This window comes from Bos indicus, chromosome 2 (assembly GCF_029378745.1).
Source record: "Bos indicus isolate NIAB-ARS_2022 breed Sahiwal x Tharparkar chromosome 2, NIAB-ARS_B.indTharparkar_mat_pri_1.0, whole genome shotgun sequence".
Lineage (NCBI taxonomy): Eukaryota > Metazoa > Chordata > Mammalia > Artiodactyla > Bovidae > Bos > Bos indicus.
The window spans coordinates 28,185,572-28,194,972 of record NC_091761.1 but is presented as its reverse complement, the minus strand read 5'-3'; the positions used below and the strand labels follow the sequence as shown (position 1 = coordinate 28,194,972).

The following is a 9,401-nucleotide window of genomic DNA, read 5'->3' as shown; positions in this document are numbered from 1 at the left end:
CTCAAGATTGTTTTGGCTATTCGGGGTCTGTTGTGTTTACATTCAAATTTTAGAATTATTCTAATTATGTTAAACATGTTTGGTATTTTGGTAGGAATTTCATTGAATATGTAGATTGCTTTGGGAAATAGACATTTTAATAATATTATTTCTCCCAGTTAATGAACATTATATATCTTTCCATCTGTTTCTGTCATCTTCAGTTTTTTTCACAATGTCTCATAGTTTTCCAAGTACAAGTACTTTTATCTCCCTAATTAGACTTATTCCTAGGTATCCTATTCTTTTTTATATGATAAATAAGACTTTAAAAAAAAAACTTCTGACAATTCATTATCAGTGTATAGAAATGCAGCAGATTTCTGTATATTAATTTCATATCATGCAGCCTTACCGAATTCATTGAATTCTAGTTGTTTTTCAGTGATGTCTTTAGGATTTTCTATGTGTACTATCATGTCATCTGAAAACAGTGACAATTTTACTTCTTTCTTTCCTGTTTTTCTTATCTGATTGCTGTGGATAAGATTTCCAATACTGTGTTGAATAAAAGTGGGGAGAGGGGACATTCTTGTCTTGTTCCTGATCTTAGAGGAAATGCTTTCAGCTTTTTATTGTAGAGTATGTTAGCTGTGGGCTTATCATATATGGATTTTATTGTGTTGAGGTGTGTTACCACTTCACAGAGTTAATATAAAGAGCTAATCATAAGTGAATGTTAAATTTTGTCAAAAGCTTTTTCTGCATCTGTTCAGATGAGATTATTTTATTCAATTTTTAACATTCATAATCACCTTTTATTGATTTTACATAAATAGCTTATAGAATGACTTTGCAAACCTTATTTTCCTAACATTTGTTACAACACATGACATTTCTTTATGAAGGTATTTGTTAAATCTTCTTTTACAGAGGAAGTGGAGAAAAATGGAGAAAAAGGAAGGAAAATAAGATTTCAAAATTAATCTTCAGTGATAGACCTAAATACTTGGCAGTTATTTCCTTTTATAGAACATCGTATAATTATAGCTTTGAAACATATCAAAAGTGCTGTCCATCAAGTTAATTAAAATCTTGGTGTTCACATCACATTCCCTTGACCTATCATTGTGATCATTCCTCAGCTGTACCAACAGTACTGAATTTCAAATAATACTGTTCAATTGTTATGCCTCTTGGCTGAACATATGTAGATTATCTTTCTTTATCAAAAGTATTTAACAACTGGGCAGTCATCTACTCAGTCTTTATGAACTCTATATTGAACAACTTTTCATTTTTACAAGCATTTCCTACACGACTTTTGCTTTCTTGTCATCCTCACGTAACTGAGTGGTCCATTGCCTTCAAAGGAGGAGGGATTTTTTAACAAGCCTCCAATTCTATCCCACAATGTGAAATACTGTCCATAACTATAGTCAACGAGCATGTGGTAGTCTGTATGATGAGTTGAGCCATTAATAATTAAGGCCTTAAGATTTAAGGAATGTGAATATCACCATCATGAATGGAAACTATAAATATTGACCAGGATATATGAACCTAAATAAATTACCATGTTTAAAGGAAAGATAAAAGGATATCTATGGTAAGGCAGACTCTGAAGGACGTCATCCAGAAGGTGAAAAGCATGATTTACAAATGAAGTCAGAACCTGCCAGATGTGATGAGGTTTGTGTAAGCGCTTATATATACAAGTCTCTGATGAAAGCCTCTGTGAATCCAGTAGATCAGCATGTCAGTGAAAAAGAGAAAAATAGATACCAGCAATGAGTTGAAACCAACTATATGGAAACTCTCCTATGCCATTATACAATTTGCTGTAACCTGTCACCTCTAGCAGGAAAGGAGGAAATATGGGGATGCTGATCCATGGCATTGGCTGGACAGAATGCATAATCTATCAATAGACTTGATTCTTTAAAAATTGTCTTTAATTAAGGAAAGATCATAGACAACATAATAACTCAGTGTTGCAAAGAAGGAATAAAAGTTATACTATAATCGGGAGGCTAATAACTTGTCAGAAGATGTCATCTTCTGGCTATGTGGCAGGATATATGTATAGCACAAACAGACAATACTCTATAGCACTGAGTGTAAGATCCATCTTAGCTGCTAGAGTGGATTTGCTGCTGCTGCTGCTAAGTTGCTTCAGTCGTGTCCGACTCTGTGACCCTATAGACGGCAGCCCCCCAGGCTCCCCTGTCCCTGGGATTCTCCAGGCAAGAGTACTAGAGTGGGTTGCCATTTCCTTCTCTAATGCATTAAAGTGAAAAGTGAAAGTGAAGTCGCTCAGTCATGTCTGACTCTTCTCGACGCCATGGACTGTAGCCTACCAGGCTCCTCCATCCATGGGATTTTCCAGGCAAGAGTACTGGAGTGGGGTGCCATTTCCTTCTCTGTGGATTTGCTGCTAGTTGCCAGTTCAGTTCCTATGGGGCTCTGGATGCTCTGGCTAGTATTTTGTTCAATTTTTTATGCAGTGTGTATCACATGAGTTGTAGATATTGTACCATTCTTGCACCCCTGGGATAAATCCCCTTTGGTCATATGTTATGATCACCCTAATGCATTGCTGGATTCAGCTGTTAATTTGTTGAGGATGTTTGCATCTGTGTTCATCAGTGATATCAGACAGTAATTTTCTTTTTTTTTTGATATCTATGCTTTTGGTATCAGGATGATGCAAGCTTCATAGAAAAAGTTTGTAAGTCTTCCTCCTTCCTCTGAAATTTTTTTTGTAATAGTTTGAGGAAGGATAGGTGTTAACTAGTCTCTAAATGTTTGATAGAATACATCTGTGAAGCCATCCAATCCTGGACTTTTGTTGGGAGTTTTTGTTTGCTTTGCCTTTTTTTTTTCTTTAATGAGTTAGTTTTAATGCTGATAGTTGATCAATTCGTGTTTTTCTATTTCTTTCTGGTTTAGTCCTGGAAGATTGTACATTTCTAGGAACCTATTTCTTCTAGATTGTCCATTTTATTGACATATGTTGTTGTTATTAGTCACTTAGTGGTGTCTGACTCTTTGCAACCCCATGAACTGCTGCACACCAGACTTCCCTGTCCCTCACTCTCTCCCTGAGTTTGCTCAAACTCATGTCTCTTGAGTCAGTGATGCCATCCAACTATCTCATCCTCTTTCATCCCCTTCTCCTCTTGCCCTCAATCTTTCCCATCATCAGGGTCTTCCAACGAGCCAGTTCTTTGCATCAGGTAGCCAAAGTATTGGAGCTTCAGCATCAGTCCTTCCAATGAATTGGAAGGGTTGATTTCCTTTAGGATTGACTGGTTTGATCTGCTTGCTGTCTAAGGGACTCTCAAGAGTCTTTTCCTGCACCACAGTTTGAAAGCATCAGTTCTTCAGCATTCAGCCTCCTTTATGGACCAAACTCTCACATCCATACATGACTACTGGAAAAACCATAGCTTTGACTATAAAGACCTTTATTGGCAAAGTGATGTCTCTGCTTTTTAATACACTGTCTAGGTTTGTCATAACTGTTCTTCCAAAGAGCAAGTATCTTTTAATTTCATGGCTGCAGTCACCGTCCACATTGATTTTGGAGCCCAAGAAAGTGAGATCTGACACTGTTTCCACTTTTTCCCCCTCTATTTGTCATAAAGTGATAGGACCAGATGCCATGATCTTCATTTTTTGAATGTTGAGTTTTAAGTCAGCTTTTTCACTCTCCTTTTTAACTTTCATCAAGAGGCTCTTTCATTCCTCTTCACTTTCTGCCTTTAAAGTGGTATCATCTGCATGTCTGAGGTGGTTGATATTTCTCCCAGCAATTTTGATTCCAGCTTGTGATTCATCCAGCCTGGCATTTCACAGGATATTGACATGTAGTTGTTCACAATAATCTCCTGTGATCCTTTGTATTTCTGTGGTGTCAGTTGTAACTTCTTCTCTTTCATTTCTGATTTTATTGATTTGGGGCCCCTCCCTGTTTTTCTTTGGAGAAGGCAGTGGCACCCCACTCCAGTACTCTTGCCTGGAAAATCCCATGGACGGAGGAGCTTGGTAAGCTGCAGTCCATGGGGTCACGAAGAGTCGGACATGACTGAGCGACTTCAGTTTCACTTTTCACTTTCATGCATTGGAGGAGGAAATGGCAACCCACTCCAGTGTTCTTGCCTGGAGAATCCCAGGGACGGGGGAGCCTGGTGAGATGCCGTCTATGGGGTCGCACAGAGTTGGACACGACTGAAGCGACTTAGCAGCAGTAGCAGCCTGTTTTTCTTGATGAGTCTGGTGAAAGGTTTATCAGTTTTGTTTAGTTTTTCAAAGAACCAACTCTTAATTTTTATTTTATTAATTTAAAAACTTTACATTGGAGTGTAGATTAATAGTGTGTTTCAGGTGTACAGCAAAGTGATTCAGTGATGCACATACATGCTTCTGTTCTTTATCAAATTCTCTTCTCATTTAGGTTGTTAAAAAATATTGAGCAGACTTCCCTGTGCTATGCAGTAGATCCTTGCTGGTTATCTGTTTTAAATATAGCAGTGTATACATGTCAATCCCAAACTCCCAATCTTCCCTCCTCTTCACCCTTCCCCTCCGATAATCATGTCTGTTTTTTAAGTCTATGAGTCTGTTTCTGTTCTATAAATAAGTGAATTTGTATCATTTTTTTAAGGTTCTGCATATAAGTGATATCATATGCTATTTGTCTTTCTCTGTGTAACTTACTCCACTTAGTATGATATTCTCCAGGTCCATTGCTGAAGATGGCATTATTTCATTTGTTTTTAATAGCTGAGTAATATTGCATTGTATATATGTACCACATCTTCTTTATCCATTCCTCTGTCGATGGAAATTTAGGCTGCTTCCATGTCTTGGCTATTGTAAATAGTGCTGCAATGAACACTGAAGTGCATGTATCCTTACGAACTATGTTTTTCTCCAGATATAACCCAAGAAGTGGAATTGCGGGATCATATGGTAGCCGTCCCTGGGATTCTCCAGGCAAGAACACTGGAGTGGGTTGCCATTTCCTTCTCCAATGTGTGAAAGTGAAAAGTGAAAGTGAAGTCGCTCAGTCGTGTCCGACTCCTAGCGACCCCATGGACTGCAGCCTACCAGGCTCCTCCGTCCATGGGATTTTCCAGGCAAGAGTACTGGAGTGGGGTGCCATTGCCTTCTCCATAGCAGCAGCAGCAGCATGGTAGCTCTGTTTTTAGTTCTTTAAGGAACCAAAGAACCAACTCTTAGTTTCACTGATCTTTTTTATGGATTTTTTAGTCTCTATTTCATTTATTTCCACTTTAATCTTTATGATATTTTTTTTCCTTTTACTAACTTCGGGTTTTACCTGTTCTTTTCCTAGTTCCTTTAGATGTAAGGTTAGGTTGTTTGAATTTTTTTTTTTTATTTCCTAAGATAGGCTTGTATCGCTATAAACTTGCCTCTTAGAACTACTTTTTCATCTGTGTCCCACAGATTTTGGATTGTTGTTTTCATTTTCATTTGTCCCCAGCTTCTTTGGAAGGAATGATGCTAAAGCTGAAACTCCAGTACTTTGGCCACCTCATGCGAAGAGTTGATTCATTGGAAAAGACCCTGATGCTGGAAGGGATTGGGGGCAGGAGGAGAAGGGGACAACAGAGGATGAGATGGCTGGATGGCATCACTGACTCGATGGACGTGAGTCTGGGTGAACTCGAGTTGGTGATGAACAGGGAGGCCTGGCATGCTGCGATTCATGGGGTCGCAAAGAGTCGGACACAACTGAGCGACTGATCTGATCTGATTTAAAAAAATTTTTTTCCTTTGATTTTTTCAGTGCTCCATTGGTTGTTTTGTAGCATGTAGTTTAGCCTCCACTTGTTTATTTTTGCAATTTTTTTCCTGTTCATAGCGTTGTGGTCAGAAAAATGCTTTTATATAATTTCAGCTTTTTAAAATTTCCTAAGTTGTTTTTGTGGCCTAGCTTGTTCTCTATCCTGGAAAATGTTCCATGTGTAATTGAAAAACTGTATTCTGCTTCTTTTGGTCGGAATGGTCTATTTAGAATTATTAAATCCACTCGCTCAAATGTGTCATTTAATGCCAGTGTTTCCTTGATTTCTTTTTTCCACTTTTTGCCTGAATGATCTGTGCATTGCAAGTGGGGTGGTAAAGTCCCCTACAATTATTGTGTTACTGCCAGTTTCTCCCTTTACATCTGTTAATATTTTATGTATTTGTTGTTGTTTAGTCTCTAAATCATGTCCAACTCTTTTTGCAACCCCATGGACCATAGCCTGCCAGACTCCTCTGTCCATGGAATTTCCAGGCAAGAACACCAAAATAGGTTGCCATTTCCTTCTCCAGGCAATCTTCCACTGCAGGGATTGAACCTGTGTCTTCTGCTTGGCAGGCAGATTCTTTACCACTGAGCCACCCAGGGTATTTAGGTGCTCCTATATTGCCTGCATATATACTTGTAACTGTTGTATCTTATTGTATTGATCCTTTGATTATTATGTAATGTCCTTCTTAGTCCCTTATTACAGTCTGTTTTAAAATGTTTTGCCTGATAGTATTGCTACCCCAGCTTTCTTTTGATTTCTATTTGCATGAAATACCTTTTTGCATCCCATTGCTTTCAGTCTGTATGTTTTTAGATCTGATATGAGTCTCTTATAGGTAGCATAAATATAGGTTTTGTCCTTGTACCCATTCAGTCACTCTTTCTTTGTTTGAAGCATTTAGTCCATTTAGTAATTCTTGATATGTATTGATACTTATTGCCATTTTGTCAGTCTAGGGGTTCTTTCTTGTCCCTTCTTTTATTCTCTTCTCTTCTGATTTGATAGCTATCTCTATTGCTGTGTTTGGAATCCTTTATCTTTATTGTGTTTTACGAGTTTTGATTTATGAATGTCATGAGGTTTACATACACAATTATTTTAAGTTGCATATCTCTCAATTTCAAAGATCTTTTAACATCCCCACATTTTTACTCCCCACCCTCCATGATTATTTTTGACATCACATTTTACATATTTTTGTCTTTTTTTTTGGCCATACTGTGTGTGGCTTGTGGGATCTGAGTTTCCTGACCAGGTATTGAGCCCAGGTGCCAGCAGTGAATATGCAGAGTTCTAACCAGGGAAATCCAGCATCTTCCTGTCTTGTGTATCCCTTAACTACCTATTGCAGATGTGTAAATGACTTTACTGCTTTTGTCTCAGCCGTCCTACTAGCTTTGTAAGTGGTTAATCTATAACCTTTTACTGTATATCTTGGCAACCCACTCCAGTGTTCTTGCCTGGAGAATCCCAGGGATGGGGGAGCCTGGTGGGCTGCCGTCTATGGGGTTGCACAGAGTTGGACACGACTGAAGCGACTTAGCAGCAGCAACTGTATATCTGCCTGTAGCAATGGGCTTTTTCCTTTGTTATTTTCATGTTTCTAGTTGTGTCCTTTTCTTTCTTGCTTAGAGAAGTCCCTTTAATATTTCTTATAAATCTTATTTGGTGGTGATGAACACTTGTCTGTCAAACTTTGATTTCTCCTTCAATCTAAATGGGTTACTGGGTAGAGTTTTCTTTGCTATAGGTTTTCCTTTTCATTACTTTATATCATGCCACTGCCTTCTGAACTACAGAGCTTGTGATGACAAGTCAACTGACAGCCTTTTCAGAGTTCCCTTGTACATGAACTTGTTGCTTTTCCCTTGCTGCTCTTCACATTGCCTTTAAATTTTGACAGTTTTGGACACCGTGTCTTTGTATGGTCCTCTTTGGGTTGATTCTGTCTGGGACTCTGTGTGCTTTCTAGACTTAGATGCCTGTTTCCTCTCCCAGGTTAAGGAAGTTTGCAGATAGTATGTCTTCGATGTATTTTCTGTCCCTCTCTTTTTTCCTTCCAAGCCCCTACAGGTAGGTGTTGCTATGCCTGATGTTGTCCTAAAGGTCTCTTAAGCGGTCCTCATTTCTTTCTTTTTTTCTTTTTTGTTCAGCTTCAGTGATTTCCATTTCTCTTTCTTCCAGCTCACTGATCCATTCCTCTGTATTTTTTCATCTACTGTGGATTCATTCTAGTGTATTTCTCATTTCAGTTATTATTCATTTCTGCCTTGCTCTTCTTTATATTTTCTAATTCTTTAAAAACTTCTCATTCTGTTCATCCATTCTTCTCCCAAGTACTTTGATTTTTTTTACAGTCATTACCTTGAATTATTGAGTAGATTGCCTATATGTACTTCACTTAGTTGTTCTTCTGGGGTTTTATCTTGTTTCTTCATTTGAAACATGTTCCTCTATTATCTCATTTTACCTAACTGGCTGTTTTTATTTCTATGTATCTGGTAGCTTTACATTTCCTGACCTTGGAGAAGTGGACTTTGGTAGGAGACATCCTATTGGTACCAGCAGCACACTCTCTGGTCACCAGAGCTATATGCCCTTGGTATATGCCTTGTGTGGACTACATGGGTCAGTCTGTTGTGGCAGGTTGACTGCTGTGGGTGGTCTGGGAGGTGTCACTGTCTGCCAGCCCAGTTGTTACGAGGCCCTACCTCATGCAGGTAGATGCTTCTAGCTTCTGGTTCTAGGTTTGGGAAGTTTTCAGCTATTATCACTTTATATATACTTTCTGTCCTTTTAGATTTTATGCTTCTGGAAATCCCATAATATGAATATTTAAAAAAAATTGTGTCCTAGATGTTCCTTAAGTTTTCATCATTCTTTCTTATTTTTCTTTTTGTTCATCTGATAGGATAATTTCAGATACCTTATCCTCCATCTCACCAATTCTTCTGCATTTTCAAGTCTGCTTTTGAAACCCTTTATTGAATTCTTGAGTTTATTACTGTATTTTTCATCTCTATGGTTTCTGGGTTTTTGTTTTTTTTTTTTTTTTTCCCCACTGGTTTCTACTTCTTTGTCCAACTTCTTTGGTTTCTTCTTGCCTTATTTTTCTTATTTTGCTAAACTGTCTGAATCTTTCTGTAGTTTGCTAAGCTTAAGAGGATTATTCTGAATTCGTTGAAAGTGCATAAATCTCCATTTCTTTAGCATTAGTTACTGGTGCTTTATTTGTTTCCTTTGGTGTCATGTTTACCTGATTCTTTTGTGACCCTTGAATTCTTATGTCCACATCTGCACATTTGAGTACTTAGATACTACAAGTTTGCTTTGGCAGAGACAGATTTTCACTAGTCAGCTCAGTTTGGGTTTGTGGGTGTGTTTGCTGGTAATATTCTTGGGTAGGTGGGACCTACCATTTTTTTTTGTGTGTGTGTCCCCCCCCCCGCCCCCACCGAATAAGCAACTTTTAAAGCTCTTTGATCAGAGATAGGCACTCTGTTTGGTTGAGTACTGGTAACTTGGTTCTCTACTATAGGATGGGCTCCATGGTTACCTGAATTCTCTAGTCAGGCTTTCTAGGTGGTTAGGGCT

The 9,401-nt window shown here is 38.3% G+C and overlaps 1 pseudogene; it reads right to left on the bottom strand.

The window, feature by feature from the left end:
* Nucleotides 1-1,236: 1,236 nt before the first annotated feature.
* On the bottom strand, nt 1,237-2,110 carry LOC109576454 (lathosterol oxidase pseudogene; annotated as a pseudogene).
* Nucleotides 2,111-9,401: the final 7,291 nt, after the last annotated feature.